Source organism: Mus musculus, chromosome 12 (assembly GCF_000001635.26).
Source record: "Mus musculus strain C57BL/6J chromosome 12, GRCm38.p6 C57BL/6J".
Taxonomy (NCBI): Eukaryota; Metazoa; Chordata; class Mammalia; order Rodentia; family Muridae; genus Mus; species Mus musculus.
Genome location: NC_000078.6, coordinates 108,768,131 through 108,792,767, shown reverse-complemented (window position 1 = coordinate 108,792,767; position 24,637 = coordinate 108,768,131). Strand labels below are relative to the sequence as shown.

Genomic DNA, 24,637 nt, shown 5'->3' with positions numbered 1-24,637 from the left:
CTGGCCCCCCCGGCGCGTGACGTCAGCTCCGCGCCGCCGTCGCCTTACGGCGCTCGGCGTCGCGCGAACCCCGGCGTCCGCGGTGCAACAGTGACAAAAGTGCCGCTCCGGGGCCCCAGTCGCTGACAGGAGTGGGGCGTCGGCGCTGCGCCTTACGCCTCGGGAGCCGGCGAACTTTCCGCGCGACCCAGGCGCACGGTAACGAGCTGGGGTGAAGGGGGGCGCGCGCCTGGGGCTGGCGTGCTGCCGGCGGGGCGTGCGACCGGCGGCCGCGTGGCCGCAATAAAGTCTGCTCTGACGAGAAACGCCTGTGCTTGATTTTTGGTTTCCCGTTCGTTTTGCCTTTACTCGTTACTCGGGGTCTCGTGCGGTAGCGGCACGGACGGCGTAGCCGACCGTGTGCTGCCACGGGCTCTTTGGTCGCGTGCCGGTGGGCGGCGCGCGAAGGCGACCGCGGCAAGCGGAAGCGGCGCGCGCAGCCTAGGGTTCACCGTTGGAAGTGTGTCCGTTATTCTTTTATGACCCGCGGAAACCGGAGACCCAGCCGTTGGGTGCCTGTTGGAACGAAGGGTCTGGCTGCTCCTGTCGAGCGACTCCACTATTGTAGCTTTCTGAAAACTCCCTTCTATCTTTGAATAACTTGACACAGGCTTCGCCTATTCCTCGCTCATAAACATTCCTTTTGCCGAAAAGGACTATTTAAAAATATTCCTTTTAAATAGTCTTTGCATTTAGCTCTTTGAAAATTCCATGTCTTTTGTGATTTCCCTATTATAAGTAACAGCTTAGGTTTTCCTTGTTCAAATCATCAAATTGCTTAAGATACATTGTAGTGAAGTGTTTCTTCTGTGCTTCCTTTCGATAGACCAGGTGTGGTTTAAAGCAACATAAAGTTAGATTGCCTTTTTTTTTTCCAAGAACCGAAAATTTGAGCCAAGTGTATCTTATTTGTTTCTTAGATTTAACGGTCAGCTTCATCTGTTGAATATTCTGGATTACTTTTATCTACCGGAGTTGTTAGTGTTGAGGCAGGAGAGTATTCTAAATGCATTACATGCATCTTAGGCCAAACTTAAACAGTTGGGCATCTTATAATTTTAAACATACTTAGCAAGGTGTCCTTGTGCAGGTTTTTAATCTTTGGAGAGGGAGGTAAGTCAGGAGTTTAAAGCCAGCCTTGGCTACGTGTATAGTTTTCTGAAATACCTCGTTTCTAGGTTAACTACATAGCCCCCTCTATCCCAAAACTTTCTTCTGCTCCTGATTCCTAGGTTTGAAGATACACATTTGTGCTACAACATCTTACCTTGAATCCCTTAATCTCGGCATGAAGACAAATGATTATTGACATGCATTTTAAAGGGCATTTCTTGCCGGGCAGTGGTAGCACACGCGTTTAATCCCAGCACTTGGGAGATAGAGGCAGGTGGATTTCTGAGTTCCAGGACAGCCTGGTCTACAGAGTGAGTTCCAGGACAGCCAGGGCTACACAGAAAAGCCCTGTCTCGAAAAACCAAACAAAAGGGAAAAAAAAAAAAAAGGCATTTGTTTTCCTCCCACCTATATGAGCAGAAGCTTTGATGTCTCTGAAATTGCTGTCATTTCCCATTTTTCTGAAATGTACTTTAAATGCATTTAAGGTATGAATGTGGGAAGGCTGGGGGGTAAGAGTGGACAAAAAAAAATTGTCCGTTAAAGAGAACCTGATACCTCAGGTTTATCCAAGCTGAATTTATTGAGAATTTACTTGTGTGAGTCATGTATACTAGATAAGCATATTATCACACATCTACAAACAAAAGGGATGTGTGTGTGTCTGTTATATATTTCTTGCTGTCCTGGAACACGGTATGTTGACCAGGCTGGCCTCAAACTCAGAGATGCACCTGCCTCTGCCTCTTGAGTAAGATTAAAGAAAGGCATGTGCTACCAGACCCAGCCTCTTTCTTCCTTTGAGTGAAATCAGGCCAGTTATTAAATGTTTGTAGACAAGCATGGTGGCTCATGGTTGTAATTCTAGGGCTCAGGCAGCTGAGACAGAAGGATCACCCAAAGTTACAGGGAAGTTTGGGCTACATACAACTTGTCTCAAAAACAAAACAAAAAATCTGACTGTACCATATTTCTACATTTGATAGTTTGAGATTGGTTCAAGCTCTATATTCATGCTATTTGTGTAACAGCTAAGAATTTGGCTCCTTTGTGAAATCAGTCAGGAGACAGTCTTGTTATGGAGCCTAGATTTGTCTTGAACTCACAGCCGTCCTTTGCCTCAGTCTCTCCAGGGCTGGAATTGCAGTGCGTGCAGCGCTACACCTGCTGATCATGCATTTAGGTTATTGTTTAGTTGCTGAATAATTCATTCAAATAATTTGGGCTCTTCCTCAATATAGAATTGAAACTATTAGAGCTAGACAGGAAAAAGTGGAGTACTTTTTTAGTTGTAGAAGCTAGAGGTCTTTGTCTTACTTTTAGATCTTAACATCTGGACTACAAAAGAGATACACCCCTGAAACCAACACATATATTATTAGGTTTAGAGTTTGTATCTGGGTAAAATAATCTGACTATACATGAAGCATTCCATATCATGTCTGTAAACCAACACCATTTATTCAGTATTTCATTTATTTTTTTGTACAGCCTTTGTCAAATTCTTTCTCTTAGATCAAATGGCTTGTTGTGAATGAATCTGACTATTGTTCATAAATAAAGGAAAGTTGGAATTTTATCATAATTTAACTTCCATGTTTCTTTGTTCATACAGTGTCTTTCAATGGGTACATAATGGTTTCATATCGACTTTTCATACATATACAGTTATGTCAATAAACATACACCTCTCCACTCCTGCTCCCACTCCCACTCACCCTCTTCCTCTCCCCAGCTAGCCCCTCTACTTTATGTCATATTCATGTCTGTCTGTCTATCTCCCCGTCAGTTACATTCTGATGGTAGTGTTTGTAACCACATTTCACTACGTAGCTGTTGCGATGTGAAATTGCAGGGAGTTGCTTTCTCTTTAGCTGTTGCCATGTGAAATTGCAGGGAGTTGCTTTCTCTTTGTGTTCGAGGCACCTCAGCATGGTAGAATGGAAAGAGTTTGTGTAGATGGAAGTTACCTAGTCCTTTTATACTTGATAAGGGGTTTTCTGAGTCCGGTATACTTGTGAGGCAAAGATAGATAGATGCTTTGATAAACATGTAGCCCATAGGCAAGAAAGGAGGTTGGCTATGAACAGATAGTTCACTAGTACTTACCTAGCTTTTATTTATTTTTAGTTATGGGTGGTCTTGAGCACATGAGTACAGGTGTCCATAGAGACCAGAGATATCAGATTCCCTGTAGCTGAGTCTTATAGACAACCACCAATGAATGTAGGTACTGGGAACTAAACTTGGATTCTCTGCAGAGCAAAGCATGGCCTTAATCATAGAGCCATCTCTCCAGCCCCCTGATCTATCTCTTAGGAAGAACAGAGAGTTGAAAACAGTATCCATCCTTGCTTCATAGAGTAAAAACCTCTGACAGAAAGAAACATCCTAACTGTGATTCGGAGGTTTAGCAGATTATGAAGTGTTGAGGCCAGTGCTGCTGTAGAGTAGCCTTTAATGCAGGCTCCAATATGGAGGAGTAATACAAGTGAGGCGATGATTTCATAACATTTAAGACAAGTCACAGTGCTCTGTATGAAAACATTATTAATTAACCAGCTCACAGAAACAGTAGAGGACAGCTTAAGTTTCTCAGCACTTTAGGCAGTACTTTTCTTTTTTGATTGTTATGCATTTTTATGAACCATTCTTTGTTCTGAGTTGAATTCAGGGGTTAATCATGGAAATTAGGCTAGAAATGTAGTTCTCATATGTGCTTAACATGTGCAGGGCCATAGATTGTATCACTGCCACTCCCAGTGAAGACCACAAGGCCATTGTCATGGCAAAGTTAAACAGCTAACACCTAAGGGAAACAGCCCAGAGACAAGGAAAAGAGACATGCTCGTGTTCCAAGTGAACCACATTGTAGTAAGCAGCCGCCGTTACACAGATTCTTTCTCCCTTGTGTAGTTAAAGTATAGGTTAAAGGATGGAGGGGAGAGCAAGGACTTTATTCAGAGCTTCAGCCAGACAGAGTCATACATCTTTATAATCCCAACTGCTGGGAGGATTTCTTAGTGTTAGGAGCCAGCCTGAGTAAAAGTTCTCATCTTGAAAACACAACCATGGCACACTGTTCCACCTGAGGAGAGAATTGGGAGTGCTCCTGCACTGTTCTTCATAAATGCTATGTCCATCGTGCTCCGAATGCTCGTGTAGAGTGCCTGAACGTTCTAGTGTTTTTCTGGCCCGATCATATCCAAAGCAGCCCTCCCCGGTGCCAGCCATTTAACACCTAGACACTGTCACAGCCCTTGCCTCTCACCTGAGCCACACCAAACCTATAGTCACCTCAACATGTCTTATGTGTATGTGTGTGTGTTTGTGTGTACACACATGCATTGGTGCCTTCTGAGTCTAGAAGAGGGTGTCAGATCCCCTGGAGTTGGAGTTAGATGCAGTTTTAGCTACCCAGGGTGGGTGTACCCTTCTCAGCAACACCCCAAGAACTCTCAACTACCGAGCCTTCTCTTGCCCCACCGTCTTTGTATTTTGACCTCACAACTTTGTATTTTGGCCTTCATTATCAACTCTTTTCAGTTGCTATATTTTTGTCCTTATCATTCCTAATAACTGTTTCACATCCAGAATCATAAATGTCCGTCATCCCAACCTTTTCTCAGACTGTCCCCTTATTTCCACCCAAGACCTTTAGTAGTGTGTTTTGTGTGTGTGTGTGTCAGGGTCTCTGTAATGTAGATTGGCCTTATTTGCTCTGTTGGCCAGACTCCAAACCTTCTCACCTCAGCTTTCTGAATGCTGAATTTACAGGTGTGAGCCATGATGCCCTACGTGCTTTCTGTTTTCTAATCCATCCTTCTTTCCTAAACTAGAAATCTTATCACCCTCTGCTTCTGGGTCTACAGAGGTATGATAAATTTCAACCCTTGGGCCACTGCACATATCTCTCCTTCTGGAATCTGTTGGGGAAAATATTCATGTAGGCTCTAGTACCAGCTGAGTACTTGATGCTAAGTAAAAGAATTTTTGGAGAGCCAAGATTTAATATAGATCAGTTGGTAAAGTGTTTGCCCAGTATCCATGTTCCACACCCCAGAAGAGTTTTGTGTTTGTTTATTTAAAGTCTCCCACAGCCCCAGCTAGGCTCAGACCCGTTTTGTCCTTGAGCCTGGAGGATGCATACTTGAAATACAGGCTTGCATCATGATGGCCCCTTTTGCTTTCAAGTTCTTAACAAATACACTTAGATCCATCTCCCTAACATAGAATTCCATGGCTTCCTACTTGAGGGAAATTGAAGGGGCCGGACATGGTGGCTAATCTTGGCTACATAACCATGCTCATTTCTTAAAATAAAATTAGATGAAAAGGCTCAGAGTTCATCTCCACAGATGCTAGCAGTTTCCACTTCCCTCAAGAATTGGTGAGCAGGGAGTTCCTTTCCTGCCAGCTCTCCTGACTCACTTGGTCTGCCTGGCTTTAGCAGTCAGTCACCTGTATGCTGCCTATTCTCAGCTCTGTCTGGTTTGGGTGAACTCCAGGGCTCTGGGTCCCATTGGCTCCTCCCATGAGCCTGCCTCCTCATCTCAGCCTCACCATCTTCACCTGCTTCATCTCAGCACTTTGACTTAATGCTTGCCCCCAGTTGCCCACAACCAAACTCTGTAAGTCACCTGTCTTCTTCGGGTTTTCTGTGTCTGTGATAAATGCTGTGACCAAAAGCAGCTTCAGGAGGAAAGGGTTTCTTTAGCTTACACTTAAACCTCACAGTTCATCCAGTCAGAGCAGGAACTAAAGGCAGGAACTCAAGCAGAAGCCATAAAGAATGTGCTCTACTGGCTTGCTTCCTTTGGCTTGCTCAACTTGTGCATACCAGCCAGGACCACCTGCCCAGGGGTGCCAGTGCCCACAGTGGGCTGGTCCCTCTCACATCAATCATTAATCAAGAAAATGCCCCATAGGCACATCTGTAGGCCAGTCTGTTAGTGGCAGTTGAGGCACCAATTTTGACTCACTCCTTCCCCCAGGACCCCTTGAGTGATACCAAATTGGTAAGTTTACCTCTTAAATATCCCCAAGCATTCATATCCATTCTGGCTACCACTGTCTTCAGCCTCAAAAGCTGGCTTCACCGTGTTCAGTCCTTCTCCCCAAGCATTCCTTAATTTTTCTGACATTAATATGTAGCTTGTTCAGCTTTCCTGGAATTTCCAAGGCCTCAGGACAGATGTTCCTCAACAGCTGACCCTCAGGTCTCACAGTTCCACTCTCTTGCTACCTGTAGAGTTATACCTGTGTCAAAGGTCATCTCCTTCAGCTTTCTCTTCTTGCAAGGTAGTTAGGATGACATACATCTCTTGTAAGCATCCTTGGAATGTGTTTTTGTATCGCTCTGCCCAAACTGTTGTCCTCATACTTAAACTTTAAGAACACGCCCATTAGTGTTTCTGCTTTTCCAAAGAAACATGATATATAATGTATGTATGTATGAATGCTTTGCCTACATGTATGGATGTGCATCATGGATGTGCATATTTGCTCACAGAAGTCAGAAGAGGTTGTCAAGTCCCCTAGAGCTGGAGTTAAAGATGGTTGTGAGCCACCATGCAGGTGCTAGGAGTCACCCCTGGGCTTTTATAAGCGCAGCCAGTGCTCTTAGTCTCTGAGGCATTTACTCTACCCCGGGAACCCATGTTCCTTGAAAGCTGGGACACATTGGAACGAGCTAGCCTAATTCTGAACACTAGACAGTTGACTGGGTTGGGAGAGTCTGGGGCAGATCTTTGTTTCTGTAGCTCTCCATGGTTCTGAGCACTTGGCCTGGTGAGGGGATGACAGTCCCATTTTATGGGGTTCAGGGGAAGGGAAGAAATGTTCTTTGAGGCCGAGTTTAGAAGGAACCAGCCCTTGTGAGAACATGGGGCCTTCAGTAGTAAGTCCTTAAAGAGTGGCATGAATTGGCACACTTGTAAACAAACAATAAAACAGCTGAAAATTAGACACGGCTCTAGAAAATCATTTAAAACGCTTAAGAAATCACTAGGAGGTGGCACACACCTTTAATCCCAGCACTTAGGAGGCAGAGGCCAGTTGGTGCTCTAAGTTTGAGCCCAGCCTGATTTACAGAGTGAGTTCCAGGACAGCTACGGCTACATAAAGAAACCCTACCCTGTCTTGAAAAGCCAATCAACAAAACCCAAACAAAAACCACAGAAATGATGAGTCCCGTGGTTTGGTTGACAGGCTGCTGGTGGTCCAGCGCTGTGTAAACCAGCGTGGTGCCCCACATCTGTGACCACAGCTCTCAGAAGGAAAAGATCAAGGTCATTCTTAAGCTACATAGGACTGGAAGCTGCCCTGGGATGTGTGAGACCCTTATCTCAAAACCAACAGGGCAGGGCTTGCTGCTCTTGCAGAGGACAGGGATTCAGTTCCCAACACCCACATGGTGGCCCACAAACACCTGTCAACCCATTACAGAGATCTGATGTTCTCTTCAGCTCCTGATTGCATGGAGTACATACATTGTCTTAGTCAGGGTTTCTATTCTTGGACAAACATCATGACCAAGAAGCAAGTTGGGGAGGAAAGGGTTTATTCAGCTTACACTTCCATACTGCTGTCCATCACTGAAGGAAGTCAGGACTGGAACTCAAGCAGGTCAGGAAGCAGGAGCTGATGCAGAGGCCATGGAGAGATGTTCTTTACTGGCTTGCTTCCCCTGGCTTGCTCAGCCTGCTCTCTTATAGAACCCAAGACTACCAGCCCAGGGATGGTCCCACCCACAAGAGGCCTTCCCCCCTTGATCACTAATTGAGAAAATGCCTTACAGCTGGATCTCGTGGAGGCATTTCCTCAACTGAAGCTCCTTTCTCTGTGATAACTCCAGCTGTGTCAAGTTGACACAAAACTAGCCAGTACATACATGTACTCAGGCACACATACATATGAAAAAAGGTATTAAAAATTAGGATTCATTGGTGTCATAATTACTTTATAATATGAAGAAATACTTATCCTCAGACTACCTGTAAGTGGTGTCTATTTGTGATTATTTTCTCAAAGGAGAAAGTGACTCAGTAGTAAGGAAATCCTTGAAGTAGGGCTGTAGAAAGAGAATTAGGCAAAGCTGGCATGGTCTCTCATTCACCCCTCCCAAAGCAAATGCCTTAGAGGTAAAGCCTGTCACAGTTGCCATTTCCTGTGTTACCAGTATGGTAAGGGGATGTTAGCAATGAGGCCTGGAGGTCTCACATCTACAGAAAGTGCTCTAAGCAATGGGCTCTGACCCGCCCCTAGATACTTATATTTAAAAGTGCATATTTAGTGGTAGGTATTCAGAATTATTTTTAAAAGATATCTGTGTGTGTCAGAAACAGAACAAGTGGGGAAAGTGGATGTGTACCTCGGTGCACGTGTGAAGGTCGCAGGACAACCTCAGCTATTGGTCTTCCACGTGTTTGAGACAAGGTCTCTGTTGTTCACTGCTGTGCACACCTAGCTAGCTGGCCCAAAAACTTCCTATCATCACCGTAGGGTCACCACAGTCACTGGCACACGCTACCATACCCATTTTTACAGGATACACTGCACGTTTGGGGGAGATGATAGACGAAAGCAAGCTAAGCAAGCCAGTGGCCTCTGCTTCATTTCCTGCCTCCAGGTTCCTGCTCTTAGTTCCCTTTATGGTGGACTGGGAGCTGTCAGTTTAAATAAACCCTTTCCTCCCCAAGTTACTTTTGGACATGATGTTTCTCAAAGCTAGGATACAGGAGTTGTAAGGATTCAAACTTGGTTACTCACACTGTACCCACTGAGCCTAGTCCTCAGATGTCTTACTGATTGGTTAGCAGGTCACAGATAGATAATGAGGTGGATAGGTTGTGGTACTAAGAGATGTGGCCTTGTTGGAGGAAGTGTGTCACTGTCGGGGTGGGCTTTGAGACCTGTCTCCTAGGTGTCTGGAAGACTGTCTTCTCCTGTTAGCCGTTGGATCAAGATGTAGAACTCTCTGCTCCTCCAGTGCCATGCCTGCCTGGATGCTGCCCTGCTTCCTGCCATGATGATAAGGGGCTGAACCTCAGAACCTGTAAGCCAGCCCCAATTAAATGTTGTCCTTATAAGAGTTGTCTTGGTCATGGTGTCTCTTCATAGCAATGGAAACCCTTACTAAGAAGAAGTTGGTACCAGGGATTGGAGTATTGCTGTGATAGGCCTGACCATGATTTTCTTTAGAGGAATATGAATTTGGAAAGCCATGGAATGCTTCAAGTAGGGCTTAATTGGCCATCCTAATAGGAATATGGAAGACATTGGTGCTGAGGGTGATGCAGACCTGGCCCAAGATGTTTCAGAGAAGAATGTTAGTATCTGACCTAGAGACTGTTTTTGTGATATTTTGAAGAAGAATGTGGCTCGGTTGTTGTTTGTTTGTTTGTTTGTTTTTGGAGACTCTGTGCTGTAGTTTAGTCTCAGGAATGTCATTTTCATGAAGCATGTAGCAAGCTTAGGAAGAGAAAATACAAAATGTGTAGTTCACGTAATAAAGGGGAGTCAGGAAGTGAAACGGAGCTGGGTCCTCGGTTTGAAGAGATAAACATATTAAGGGAGTGGTCATTTGGGGGCAAAATCCCACCCAGCTAAGGTGTTTTTTTTTTTAAAGATTTTATTATGTGTGTGTGTGTGAGAGAGAGAGAGAGAGACAGAGACAGAGAGAAGTACACTATAGCTGTCTTCAGACACACTAGAAGAGGGCATCAGATCTCATTACAGATGGTTGTGAGCCACCATGTGGTTGCTGGGAATTGAACTCAGGGTCTCTGGAAGATCAGTCACTGTTCTTAACCACTGAACCATCCCTCCAGCCCCACCACCCAGCTGAGTTTATTGCTTGTGTATTTGCTGTTAAATAAGGAATAGTTTGGACTTTCAATCTGGAATGAACTACAGTCCAGAAATGGAGGATGTCTTAGTTAGGGTTTTACTGCTGTGAACAGACACCATGACCAATGCAAGTCTTATAAAAAAACAACATTTAATTGGGGCTGGCTTACAGGTTCAGAGGTTCAGTCCATTATCATCAAAGTGAGAGCATGGCAGTATCCAGGCAGGCATGGTGCAGGAGGAGCTGAGAGTTCTACGTCTTCGTCTGAAGGCTGCTAGTGGAAGACTGACTTCCAGGCAACTAGGGTGAAGATCTTATGCCCACACCCACAGTGGCACACCTACTCCATTCAGGTCACACCTATTCAAACAAGGCCACACCTCCAAATGGTGCCACTCCCTGGTCCAAGAATACAAACCATGACAGAGGACATACCTGTGATCCAGATTTTGAGGTTGAAAAGCATAGCCTTTTGATCCAGATTTTAAGGAATGGTGGCCATGAAACACTTAAGCATGGTAGTGCACACCTTTAATCCAAGGAGACAAAGGCAAGGCGGATCTCTGAGTTCATGGCTAGCCTGGGACAGAACAAATTCTAGATGAAGAAAGGTTTAAATCCAGGCATGGTGATAATTGCCTTTAATCCCAGCATTCAGGAGTAGAGTTATGCAGATCTCTTGAGTTCAAGGTCTACAGAGCAATTTTCAGGACAGCCAAGCTTAGGCAGTGAAGGAGTTGGAAAATGGAAAGCTGGTGATAATAAAACAGAACAAGGGGCCCATGTTCCAGCTCCAGCAAGCAGCAGAACATGGCAGCTTTGGCCACGTGGCTCTGGCTTTAGAGTCAAGAATAGAAGGGACTACTGGGACAATTGATGCTGGCTAGCTGCAGCTGAGATGTTAGCAAGGATTAAGAAGAAACCATATCACTGGAGTAAAATGTTCTGGGAAGTTTTCTGAGAGCACAAAGAAGCTGTGTTCTGTATATAGCCAAGGTTGTAGATCATTATGTGGTGGATTTAGTAATATGTAAGAATCACCCAGATAGTACTGGCTTTGACGGTATGAAGGGGGGCATGGAGAGCAGTTGAGGCTTGATTCTACGAGAGGCTGGGGAAGGACATAGGTAAAGGTGCAGCCTCTTTTGCAGTTGATGGCCCAGGATTCAAGGGGTCATGCAAAGAAGTTGAGGCTTGGCTCCATGAAGGGAGCCTATAAGAGATTACTGGTGAAACGTAGTTGTAGTAGAAGACTCCAGTGAATTGGAGATGCCATTACCATGGGATGATCACCAAGAATAACAGCAGTAGAATGGATTCAACCAGAGCCTAGAGTACTGCTGGAGAAGAGACCCAAGCCTTGTGGAGGAGCCCAGAACATCATGTGTAGATCCCAGACCCTGTAACAAGAAGGTATAAAGTTGGAGTTGCCTTGGATACCCCAAGATATTAGAGATGTCTGAGCAGTGGGATACCTGCTGATGAAATCTGGTAATGGAGTGGAACCAGCCAAAGAGAAATAATTGTGTTGCAATCAACAAAACAGAAAAGAGTTGGACATGAGACATGGAGATGCAGAATTTGGAGTTTGCCCAGCTGGCTTTTGGTTTTGCTTTTTTCCAGGATTTCCTTACTATGTCGTTTTGGAATGGTAATGTATATCCTCTGATGCTGGAGGTATGTGATCTGCTTTTTTATTTTATAGTGGATTACAGTTAAGAGATTGTATGAATCTCAGAAGAGACAAGAGACGTTGAACTTTGGATTTTTAATATTATTGATACTGTTACAGACTATAGGACTTCTGAATTTGGACTAAATGTATTTTTTTTATTATTACTATTATCCTATAGCTAGGTATGGCCCACATAGACTCATGTGCTTGAATAAGCCTGTAGGGGCCAGGGGGCAGAATGTAGTAGTTTGAATATGCTTGACCTAGGGAGTGGCACTATTAGGAAATGAGGCCTTGTTGGAAGAAATGTGTCACTGTTGGGGGGGCTTTGAGACTAGCTGCCTGAAAGATCGCCTTCTCCTGTTGGCCTTCAGATCAAGATGTAGAACTCTCTGCCCCTCCAGTGCATGCCTGCCTGGATGCTGCCCTGCTTCCTGCCATGATGATAAGGAACTGAACCTCTGAACCTGTAAGCCAGCCCCAATTAAATGTTGTCCTTATAAGAGTTGCCTTGGTCGTGGTGTCTGTTCACAGCAATGGAAATCCTAAGACGAGGTTTAGTCACATCTCTTCTAGTTAATTAGTGGTCATTTTTCTTGGGTTCTGCTCATCCCAACCTTTCCTTCAAATCCTTACATTAGCAAATAGAATCATTCTGGTTTCCTCTTGCCATAGGTAGCTGTCCAGCAGGGTACTCACACTTTGATGTACAGTGCTGCAAGCCAGTGGCTAGGGCTGAATGAGAGAGAACACATGCTTAGCATGGGTGTAGCCCCAGAGCTATCCCCAGCGTGGGAGGGATAGATAAAGCTACAGTTGCAGATGAGCCACCCCTTGCTTTCATATATTTACGTGTACACTTAAATCACTTTGTTGTTGTTGTTGTTTACTGTATATTAGAACAGTTGTTTTTAGCATCCAGGTTTAGGAACTTGAATACGCCACAGTTAACATGGAAATCTCCATCGTAGATTATACAAGAACTACTGCATACACAGAGAAACCCTGCCTCAAGACAAAATTGTGCATGGACACCAGAGTTCCAAATCCCCCAAAGAAATAAATGTTAATTGCATTTCACATTTAAAAAAAAAGAATTACTACAATGTGCAAGGAGGATCTTGATTGTCCCCTAAGCTATTATCTTGCCAGTTTAGTACAGCTAACCATAACTTTTAACATCCTTGTAAGAACTGTTCAGAGGGACTGGTGAGATGGCTCAGCGGTTAAGAGCACCAACTGCTCTTCCAGAGGTCCTGAGTTCAAATCCCAGCAACCACATGGTGGCTCACAACCACCCATAATCAGATTTGATGCCCTTTTCTGGTGTGTCTGAAGACAACTACAGTGTACTTACATATAATAATAAATAAATATTTGGGCCAGAGTGAGTAGAGATCCTGAGCTCAATTCCCGGCAACCACATGATGGCTCACAACCACCTGTACAGCTACAGTGTGCTCATATACATGAAATGAATAAATAAATCTTAAAAAAAAAAAAACTGTTCAAAGTATATCCATCAGTGTGTCCAGTTGGCACAACCCGAAGTCATTAGTACTATCCTCTCTTCTGTATGGTTTATGAAATGAATATTCAGAAGTACCATCAGTAAATGGGTTAAGGAGTGTTTTCTGACTTTAAACAGTATAAACTTTGTGTGTTTGTATGTGACAGGTCTTATGTGTCCCAGGTTGGCCTCAAACCTGATATGTGATAGAGGATGGCTTTACACGGGTCTACCTGCTTCTACCTCCTGAGTAGGCATGAGACAACAGGTCTTTTCTCTCTGTCTCTTGCAGAGAGAGGGTCTTTGTGAGAAGAAGGATGACACAGGATTTACCAGTACTGGCACATAATCCAAGCTTTGCACTATATTCAGGCATTAAGTCAAAACTCTCAGGTAGAAAGTGGAGAAGCAAGACCCGTGATTGTGGCAGTGGCTGCAGCACACAGTAAGTGAAGGCCCAGAGCTCACAGCCACTGTGAAGAAGAAACCAAGGAGGAGCAGCCCATGGCCATTATGCAGTAGCCGGAGAAACCCCTTCCTAGAACTGATACAGTATGTTTGAAAGGGGCAAATTCCTAGAGAATGAGTTTGGAGATAAGTTTGAAAGCAGTATAAGAAAAATAGAAATGTTTTGAAATGTGCTTAGGTGCTGAAGAAAGGAAAGATGCTCAAGATTGGCAGTCATAGAAAGAAATACTGACTTTAATAAAGTGAAGTCTCAGATGGAAGGAGAAATTTAGATATTAAAAAGAAAATGGAGAATACAAGACAGAGGGCACTTGACCCCTGTATAATTTTGTCACAGATATACGGATAGAAATAATCATATGTTCAGGGATAATTACAATTTTCTATATCCTCTTTAAGAAAAACCAGAATAAAGCAGACTTAGATAAGAGGAGGACTGAGAAATGGGAGCATTTCTATTGTTAGGTTACAAACAGTAGGACAGAGATTAGAGGATCGTTTAAATCAGAATAAAGAATTTTTCAGATGAATCCAATGTAAAGCCTACAGAGATCCCTCATGACAAGATTACAGAATGGCAGCCCATAGAGATGGCTAGAGGTAAAAATGTTTAAAGAAGCAATGATGTCATATGGTTTGCATTCACCCTATGTGAAGCAGATATTCACACAAAATTGTATAATTCCAAAAGTTTGGGGAGATTTGGTGTCAGCCATCTTAGAACCTGCCCCTCAACTACAATGGCTAATACAGTATGTTGGAAGGCCCTGCTGCTGAAGGTTGCAGTCCACCATGTTTGGACAGCTCTCTGTGATCACTGCAAAATAGAGGACTCCTTTCCCTCAGCAGGACTTCCTACTCTCTACCTGTCCTTATTTGGAAGATATCCCTGAGGCCTGGCTTATTGTAAGTGTGATCTTTGGCACAGTTCCCTGCAAATCCTTTCCCCTGCTGCCCATATGATAATTAGATAATGTGCTTCCACCCAGGATAATAGGGTTGTGCTGCCTAATGCAAATGAAGCATACAATAAACACCTATCAGCTATCCCCTAGAGCTCCTGCCCACTGCCTATGTATTGCCCCCACCCTTGGAATAAAGTTGAACTGCCACTCTGAAGCTGATCCTAGTAGTCTGTCATTCTATTGTATTCACAGGCCATCCAAACTCTGTTCTTCAACTCTGCTTCCCTCTCCCTTGTAGGCAGATGCAACAACCCCAGAGAAAAGGGGGGACCCACAATGGTGGAATGATGAGGCTTCAGTTATGGAGCAAGGACGTCAGAGTAGAGGCATTAATATTGTCAAGGGTTAGTGGCCAGGAGAAGGTCAATATTCTGAATTAAGAATACAGATTATGTTTAATGTTGCCACCTTGGATCAGTGTTACATCAGTAGCTTTAAGTGCTTGGGACGAGGTTGAACATAGTGAAAACTATCTGAATCATTTACAGAAATAACCCAGGGTTCAGACGAATCTTTCACTTAACTTTTTACAAAGGTTAATTTCAGCTGTAAATAGAGTGTATTAGATCCAGATGATAGAGAATTTTTAATTGAATCTTTAGCTTTCAAGATTGCTAATGCTGAATGCAAAAAGGCTATTATTAGACCTCTAAGGGCTAGGTCAGCACCTCTTTCTGAATGGTTTCAAAACAACTGTGGATATTGGATCTAATGCTCACAACTCAGTTGTGATTAGACAGACAATTACAAAAGATATGAGAGCTTAAAATGTCCAATGCTGTGACTGTGAAAGACCAAATCGTTTCCTAAAGGACTGTAGACAGACAGTTCCTAAGGATACATTTTTCTCTAATGATAATCCAGGGGGGAAGTTTCCTGGGATATGTAAAACACATGGAAAGAGCAGACACGGGGCTTATGAATGTAGATCATCCAGAGATATTTTAAGCAATTCCCTATGTCAGAAAACTGTCTAAAGGATTGTGCTCAGTCCTGACAAAAACAATATGAGCCATTCATTCCCTGTCAGTCAAGGAGAAACTGTCTTAGGAAGCAACTAGATATGACACAGCACTGCTCTAAACTTAACTAAGTCAAGTCACTCAGCAAGAGATGGAGCAGCTCCAGTAGATGAAATGAGATTTGGAAGATACCAGAAGAGATATTTTACCCAGCTGCTATAAATGATAAGAGACCAAAACTAAAATTACAGTCAGGTGGAATTGAGATTGAAGGGCTAGTGGATACCAGAACAGATGTAAGAATAATTTCACAAGATTCCTAGAATCTAGCTTGGCCACTTCAAAAGGTATCTACACAGCTCCTGGGGATTGGGCTGTTGTGTCAGGTAAAACAAGTCTAAAATGGATTAAATGCATAGGACCAGAAGGTCAGGTAAGGAAGGTTAAAGCCATACGTACTGATAAAGCCATGGACTTGTGGGGAAGAGACCTATTGCAGTAGTGGGAATCACAGATTAGCATTCCTCCAACTTCTGGGACGAGCCATACGATAGAAGATTTTCCTGATAAAAGTGCTGAAGAAGTTATCAAAGACAGCTACAGACTGTCCAAACTGTCCATAAGCAGGACACAGCGGAGCTTGGCTCTCCAAACTTCTGACGTGGGCTGCTGCTGACAGAGTACCAACTGCCCTACCTCTAAATGGTTAACTGTCAGGCCTGTTTGAGTAGATAGAGCCTTGGTCCTTAAATGAGGAAAAGCTACAGGTACCACAACAGCTGATCCAAGGGCACCTGGAGACTCAATCTACAGAAGAGTCCACCAGCCCTTGGAATTCTACACTTGTCATTAAAAAGAAGCATGGAAAATGGAGGATGCTGACAGATGTGAGCCAATCAATCAAGTCATTCAACCTAATGGAATTTTACAACCTGGAAGCCCTTTAGCTTCCTTGTTACCTCGGGCATGGTCTACTATATTGACTGATTTCAAAGACTTCCTTTTCTCAATATCCCGTGAGAAACCAGATAAAGATTTGATTTGACAGCGCCCACTTCTAACCATGATAAACAACTAAAGGATAACAGTGGAGTGTCTTGCCACAGTCACACCTTGTGTCAATATTTTCTACAACAGCTATAGGAAATAATCCTCAGATTATAGTTTCGCATTATTTGGATGATATCTTGCTGCCTGATTAAGATGGATATACCTTTGGAAAAATGTTGGGTGAAGTAAAGAGAATTTTTTTGCCTTGTCGGGGATTACAAATTGCTCCTGGAAAAAAAAAATACAAAGAGGAGATGCTATTAATTATCTAGGATATAAGATTGGTCTGCAGACAATTCAGCTACAGAACATACAGATCAGAAGAAACCAATTACAAACTCAGAATGAGTTTCAAAAAGTGCTGGGAGATACTAAGTGACTAAGGCCCGCAATTGGATTAACTACTCAAGAGCTAAATAATTTATGTCAGACCCTTCAAGGTGATAAGAACTTAAATAGTCCAAGAAAATTATCAGCTGAATCTGATAAAGAATTGGGTCTGGAAGAAAAGAGATTACAGAATACAATGTGGATTGCTTGCATCCAAAGCTGGGTTGTATTTTAGTTATTTTGCCTTCTAAGTATTCTCCCTCAGAAATTGGTACACACAGAGAAAATAATATCTTACAATGGATATTTTTAGCATATAAACAGGGTAAAAAAATTTTAAAAACCTATATAAAAAAGATTTCTGGGGCTGGGGAGATGGCTCAGCAGTTAAGAGCACCAACTGCTCTTCCAGCTGTCCTGAGTCCAATTGCCAGCAACCACATGGTGGTTCACAACCATCTGTAATGGGCATCTGATGCCGTCTTCTGCTGTGTCTGAAGACAGTGACACTGTACCCACATATATGAAATAAATATGGCCAGAGCGAGAGGGGCCGGAGCAAAAATTAAAAAAAAAAATTCTGATTTGATTGTGAAAGGGAGAATAAGATTTTGCCAGATAGCAGGAACAGACTCAGCAGAGACTATAGTGCCTTATACTAATGCTGAAATTACTTCATCATGGGTAACCAATGAGGATTGGCAAAGAGCTTGCAGTGATCTTTTTGGGAAGAAATTAATACTAGACACCCCCAAAGCAAACAACTTCAGTTTATAAAAAGAACTATTTGGATTCTTCCTCGTACGGTGAGAGGAACGCCCATTTCTAAAGCTTCTACTTTTTATACATATGCCACTAGGTCAGGAATGGCAGGCTGTAAGTCAGGAAATATAAGTAACTCACCTTACGCTTCAGTTCAGAAACCAGAACTGTATGCTATTCACATAGTTCTATTAAATTTTCCAGGACCTCAGTAGAGTTGCTTCCTCTCAGTATACAAAGACAGTTGTCTTTCACGTAGAAGCTGCCGGGCTTATTCCAGATGATTCAGAACTAACTTTGTTATTTATAAAACTGCAACGAGTAGTTCAAAGTCGACATAACCCACTATGTATAACTCATATTCGATCTCATACAGGTTGGCCAGGATGATTGAGAGGCTTTAGGAAGTGAGAGCGATCAATACTCATAGAAAATGTATCAGAGGCTTCAGAGGTTCAAAGAAGGCATCATGGAAATAGAGGCTTAGAGAAAACAACCTCTATAACCTGGTGAAGAGCCAAGGGCGTTATAAAACATTGTCCTGTTTGTTTTACAATCAAGCTTTGTGACCTGCTGGGAAAGTGACCTTACAGTCACCCAAAGAAGTTAAGTTTGGCAGGCAGATGTGTTTTGTTTTGCAGTTTGGACAATTAACGTATATACATCATACAATTGATAGCTATTCACGATTCCAATGACTTCTGCCTTGGGTTCTGAAAGGACTGATGCTGTAATCACAGCTATAGAAACCATGCCTGTGGGGGCTGGTGAGATGGCTCAGTGGGTAAGAGCACCCGACTGCTCTTCCGAAGGTCCAGAGTTCAAATCCCAGCAACCACATGGTGGCTCATAACCATCCGTAACGAGATCTGATGCCCTCTTCTGGTATATCTGAAGACAGCTACAGTGTACTTACATATAATAATAAATAAATCTTTAAAAAAAAAAAAAAAAGAAACCATGCCTGTGTTAGGATACTTCATAAATTAAAACTTGTAATGCATCGTCATATGCATCCAGTAAAATACCACAACTCTTTAAATACTACAGCATAACCCACGTTACAGATACACCTTACAGTCCTACAGGCCAAGCAGCCTCACTTTAAAGGAAATGCTCATAAAATTGGAAGGGGGGGTATGGGATCTCTCAGAAAGTGTCAGCGAGACAGGTACCTGTCTACTATAAGGATTTGTCATCCTCAGAATGAAAGTCAGGAGATGTGTTGGGGAAGAAGAAGCCATGCATTTGTCTCCACAGAAAACAAAAGGCTATGGATCCCTTCAAACTTAAAAAAAGTTACAGTTGACCAGGGGAGGCCTCCTGAAAGTCTTGACTGCTGACATTAAGGAAGAAACCCAGAACAGCAGGACAGGTGATGTGATTGCCAGTCCCTCCGCGGGGACAGCTCTGAGACCTGTTGAGACAGGCGTTTCTCTGTGTAGCCAAAGAATTGTGTCGGCTACAGAGTCCTCATGACTTATTGCATGGCATTCTTTCATATGGCACGGGTGGAGATGTATATTCTGTTTGGTTATGCAGTCCAAATGGACTTACACCGTTGGAAGCCTTTCTCCTGCCCAGATGTAGAACAGAGAATCATCAGCTGATGTGTGCACGCCACACATTCCGTCGTGTGTTAATGAGAATGTATGTTACCTTTAAAAGTTTGTGTTTGCAGAGCAAAAGGACCAGTGAAAGGCAAAGCAAGTAGCCCGGGCCATCCAGCCTCACAGATGGTCTCAGCTGCCGTTTCCTCAAAAATTGCATCCAGGTCAACTTCAAAGCTGCCTGCTTCAGCCAGGACTTCAGTTATGCCCTGTACTTTCCTATCGCACAGCAAATGAAACAGCTAGCTCTCCCAGGACTCGGCCAATATGTGAGCATGATGTTTTTGTACACTGTGTAAAGTAAACCCTTGTGGTGTTCAAATGCTGATTTATCTGCCCTCATCTCTTGTTTTCTATCTGGATACAGCATTGTAATGCTTACATCAAGAATCTCCTGTTTCAAGTTTGTATAAATAGTTCTTAGCATTTATTCTCTGTTCATCACCCAATGGCTGGGCAGAATAGAAAATAGGGTGGGACGTCCGCCAACCACAGGAGGAAGGAGGGGGGGAGGGAGATTGAGATTGGGGAGGAGGATTTGGAGAGAGAGAGATCATGGAAGTCCGAAGAGCCAGATCAATAATAATAATATGCAAATATCATGGGATGGAACTGGGAGGTCATTTAAATGCTCAGCTATTGAGGTGAAGTTTTAAATAAATATTGGTTTTTCTGTATGGTTATTGGGACTAACATAAGATAAAGAAATACAGGGCTGGCGAGATGGCTCAGCGGGTAAGAGCCCTAACTGCTCTTCGGAAGGTCCTGAGTTCAAATTCCAGCAACCACGTGATGGCTCACAATCACCCATAATGAGATCTGACGCCCTCCTCTGGTGCATCTGAAGACAGCTACAGTGTACTTATGTATAATAATAAATAAATCTTTGGGCCGGAGCTAGCGAGGCCAACTGGAGCGAGCAGGGTTGACCGGATCGAGCAGATGTAACAGATGTTTGTTGTCATTTGGGGGTGTTAATTACAAGTTGTTATTGGTCACAATCAGGGAGGAAACAAAGATTCAGGGGTCTTTTTTTTTCTCTTCTATCCTTTCTCTCGCATCTAGTGGTAAGGGATTAAAGGGAATGAAAGGAAAAGTGGAGGGATATAGGGCTTAAGGTATAAGAAAGGTGGATTGTTGTATTTCCTTTTAGACTAGAAAGCAACTTAGAGTCTGTAATATCTATTCCTGGTTGTCAGCTTGACTATATCTGGAGTGAACTACAATCCAGAATTGGAGGGATCTCCTGTGATCCAGATCTTGAGGCTGGAAGACACAAGGTTCTGACCTGGATCTTGGCATGGAGATCTCAAGGCATAGTGGCTATGAAAAGTTTAGGCCCAGGCAAGGTAGTACACGCCTTTAATCCCGGGAGACTAAGGCAAGGAGATCTGAGTTCAAGGTCAGCCTGGGACAAAACAAGTCCCAGATCCAGGCATGGTGGCACACACCTTTAATCTGGGCCACACCTTCTGCTGGAGACCTACACAAGGACATTGGAAGAAGGAAAATTCTCTCTTCCTTGCCTGCTTGCACTTACTTGCCAGCACATCTGTTGGAAGCAGCTTCCAAGCAGCTATTAGGTTCTTGAACTTCCCATCCACAGCTGCCCATTGTTGGGTTAGTTGAACTACCGACTGAGTTATCACAATAAATTTTCTTAATATATAGAGACGATCCGTAAGTTCTGTGACTCTAGAGAACCCTGGCTAATACCGTCTCGAATATTTTAGATTAGTATGAATTATTGTATATTGAACATAAAATGTAAACATATAAATAGCTAGAAGCAAGCAATGTTTTTCTCTTCAGATATACTTTAGATAGGTGGTCTTCAAACACTCCAGAGATTTACAGAATATGGCATTTTCATGAGACACACCAGCTCCCGGCAGCACCCCATCAAAAGACCTCCACCCAAAGTTTGCTTCAAGTGTGGCAAAGCTAGCCATTGGGCAAAAAACTGTCCCTTGCCTCAACTGCTAACAGCAGGCTATGCAAAGCTCTGACAAGCAGAACACTAGAAAGTCAACTCCCCAGCTTTGCCAAGACATGGTCAGATATTCTAGGTCTGCTGGCTGAAGACTGGGTGCCCCGTGGATATAGAGACTTGAGGTAGCTGACCAGGCAGCCAGCGGTCTCTGTAATTTCTGTAGCTCTGGAAGCTGCCTGCTCTGCACTTTGTTTAGTCAGGTAATATTTATCCTCAGGTCTGGTGGGGTTGAGGTGTAGACAGTTACAGTGTTTAGAACTTAAGAAATGTCTTAGGATCTAAAAATAATTTTGGGGGGTTGGTAAATGCAAGTAAGTTATGAAAATTAAAGGATATAAGCGCTTAAATAGTAACAGAAAATGATTTATGTACAGACCTTTGGACTCACCAAGATAGGATCAATACTGGAGTACCTTCTCTAAGGTTGCCAAATATGAGTGGACTGGCCATTGTGGATATAATTCCTGATAGTCCTCTTAATTGTTCATCTTGTATACAGTTCACTGATGTCAAGAGAGAAGGCTGTGTCTTGCAGTACAGCAGGAGATGTTCAGGGTTCACTGTGTGAAGGTTGTCCAGTGTTGATTGCTAAACTAGGAGGGAGCTGAGCACTAGTGGATCTCAGCATTGTTAGTCTTACGGCCCGTCACTGGCCTCATGCTTTGCCAGTGTTCACCTTCCTCCCTTGCTGATTGGCTCAGGAAAGATCCGACAGCCTACATATATACACATACACATACATACATACATACATACATACATACATACAGGCAGGAAGGGGAAGGCAGAACGGCCCTGCAGAGTGGGGGTCTCTGGAAGAAGGCAGAAAAGAGGATTCGCCAGCAGGACATGGAGGTGGATGAGCTTAAACAGGTGTGGAGAGGTAAAGAACGGGCCATGCGGTGGGATGGAGTGCCAAGATTAGTTGGGTTGATTTAGACTGAGCTAGCTGAGAGTCTGCCCGGCTAAAGGCCTAAGCTATAATAAACACTAAGTCTCTTTGTCCTTATTTAACTACTGGTGGGTCCAGAAGGTTCTGGTCAGTCTCTTTCAGCTTCTCCACCTCACACCCGCGCAGTACTGTCACACTGGACCTTCCCATGTGCAGACTCACGGGTATTGGAGCCAAGTGACTGTGGATCTCTGCAAATGACCAAATCCTGTGAGCTGTTTTTGAGAAAAGTGGCCAACATAACATATGTGCATATTTTCTTTGAAGAATGTGGGGCTCCAGAGTGGTGGCTTTGTTCTTGCAACACTGCTCTTCGTGCAGCTGGCCCTACCTCTTTTCACAGCTCAGTTTTCCTTTTCAGGTAGTAGAAGTCACTGTGGGTGTGTGTGTTTGTAGATGTATGCAGGTGGGCATGGCCCGTGTGCATGCAAGGGACCAGAGGTATTGGGTGTCTTCCTTCATCAATTCTCTATTCTCTTGAGGTGGGATCTTTTCTGAACTCAGAGCTGGTTTTTTTTTGTTTTGTTTTGTATTTTTTTGTTTGTTTGTTTTTTTTTGGCTACTTGGTTGGTTAGGAAGCCACGGCAATCCTCCAGTCTTTCCCTGCTTCCCTCCCACAATGAGTCGCAGCCCTGCCCAGCTTCTTTCATGGGATCAGGGATCTAGACTCAGGTTCTCTGATTGCCTGGCAAGCACCCTTTCTTCAGCCATCTCCCTAGCCCCTTGGGTCTTTTCTTCTTCTTCTTCTTCTTCTTCTTCTTCTTCTTCTTCTTCTTCTTCTTCTTCTTCTTCTTCTTCTTCTCCTTCTTCTCCTTCTTCTCCTTCTTCTCCTTCTTCTCCTTCTTCTCCTTCTTCTCCTTCTTCTCCTTCTTCTCCTTCTTCTCCTTCTTCTCCTTCTTCTCCTTCTTCTCCTTCTTCTCCTTCTTCTCCTTCTTCTCCTTCTTCTCCTTCTTCTCCTTCTTCTCCTTCTTCTCCTTCTTCTCCTTCTTCTCCTCCTTTTTCTTCCTTCTCCTCCTTCTCCTTCTCCTTCTCCTTCTCCTTCTTCTCCTTCTTCTCCTTCTTCTCCTTCTTCTCCTTCTTCTCCTTCTCCTCCTCCTCCTCCTCCTCCTCCTCCTCCTCCTCCTCCTCCTCCTCCTTCTTCTTCTTCTTCTTCTTCTTCTTCTTTTCTTGAGACAGGGTTTCTCTGTATTGCCCTGGCTGTTCTGGAACTCACTTTGTAGACCAGGCTGGCCTCGAACTTAGAAATCCACCTGCCTCTGCCTCTGCCTCCTGAGTGCTGGGATCAAAGGTGTGTGCCACCACGCCTGGCTTGCCTTGGGTCTTTTGTTTGTTTTTTAATGTGTCCAGGTGTTTTGCCTTCCTGTGTCTTTGGGAAGGTACCAGATGTCCTGGAATTGGAGCTAGATAGTTTGAGCTCCCATGTGGTATTGGGAATTGAACCTGGGTCCTCTGGGAGAGCAGCTGGTGCTCCTATCCACTGTGCCATCTCTCCAGCACCCACCATGCTAACTTTTTAAGTGCATGTTTGGTTAACTATATATAAATGAAGATTAAAAAGCCAAACCTAGACCCTCATTCAAAGAGGCAAACCTTTTCTGACATTTCTCAACTCTTGCTATGCCTTTTCCAAATCTAGTTAGGATTACGTTGTACCCATGTCTACTTACTCATAATGTTTAAGTTATTAAAGCTAGCTCTAAGAGCTAAGGGTTCATAATTCCATGGACTCTGTATGAGTAGAAAACACACAGCCACACAGAGAGAGTGACTCCTCTTTTGATCCTCACCCCGCCCCCGTTCCCAAGGGAGTGTCTGATGGGTGTGGACTGCGAGCTGCCATTGCCACACTGTCGTGACGTGTTCTGTGCTCTCAACCCCCTCGGCCTTTCTGCAGTTATAAGGGATTCTTCGTGTTTTCCCCGTGGCCTGCACCAGACACCAGAACAGCTTATTCAGTCTGCTGATGGCAGCACCGTCCTCACAGATGGGCTGAAGGGGTTGCTGTTCTTGTGTTTCTCTCCCCAATTTACTCAGCTCCAGCAAGCTCTTTGGTCCCCACAGTCCTCCTGCCAGGTGTCTCAGCCACCCTGTATTAGCCAAGGCCCAAAGTCCCCCCACCTCCTCACATGTCCTTTTTCCCACACTGCTCCAGGACATTTCAGGGCCTTCCAATGTACCAGGAACCCTCCCTCTAGAGCCACCTGTGCCCCTCACCATCATGTTGTGTGTTACAAGTGGCTTTAGGCTTTGGACTTTAATGTGACATTCGATAAAACCTCCCTCCTGGGGCTGGAGAGATGGCTCAGTGGTTCCAGAGGTCCTGAGTTCAATTCCCAGTAACCACATGGTGGCTCACA

General features: G+C 43.9%; 1 long non-coding RNA gene across 1 annotated transcript; it reads left to right on the top strand.

Annotated features, from left to right (window-relative positions):
• Window positions 1-12,112: 12,112 nt before the first annotated feature.
• Gm40573 lies at window positions 12,113-21,653 on the top strand. Its single transcript, XR_872979.2, has 2 exons — window positions 12,113-12,147; window positions 13,481-21,653. It is a non-coding gene; the product is annotated as a predicted gene, 40573 (long non-coding RNA).
• Window positions 21,654-24,637: the final 2,984 nt, after the last annotated feature.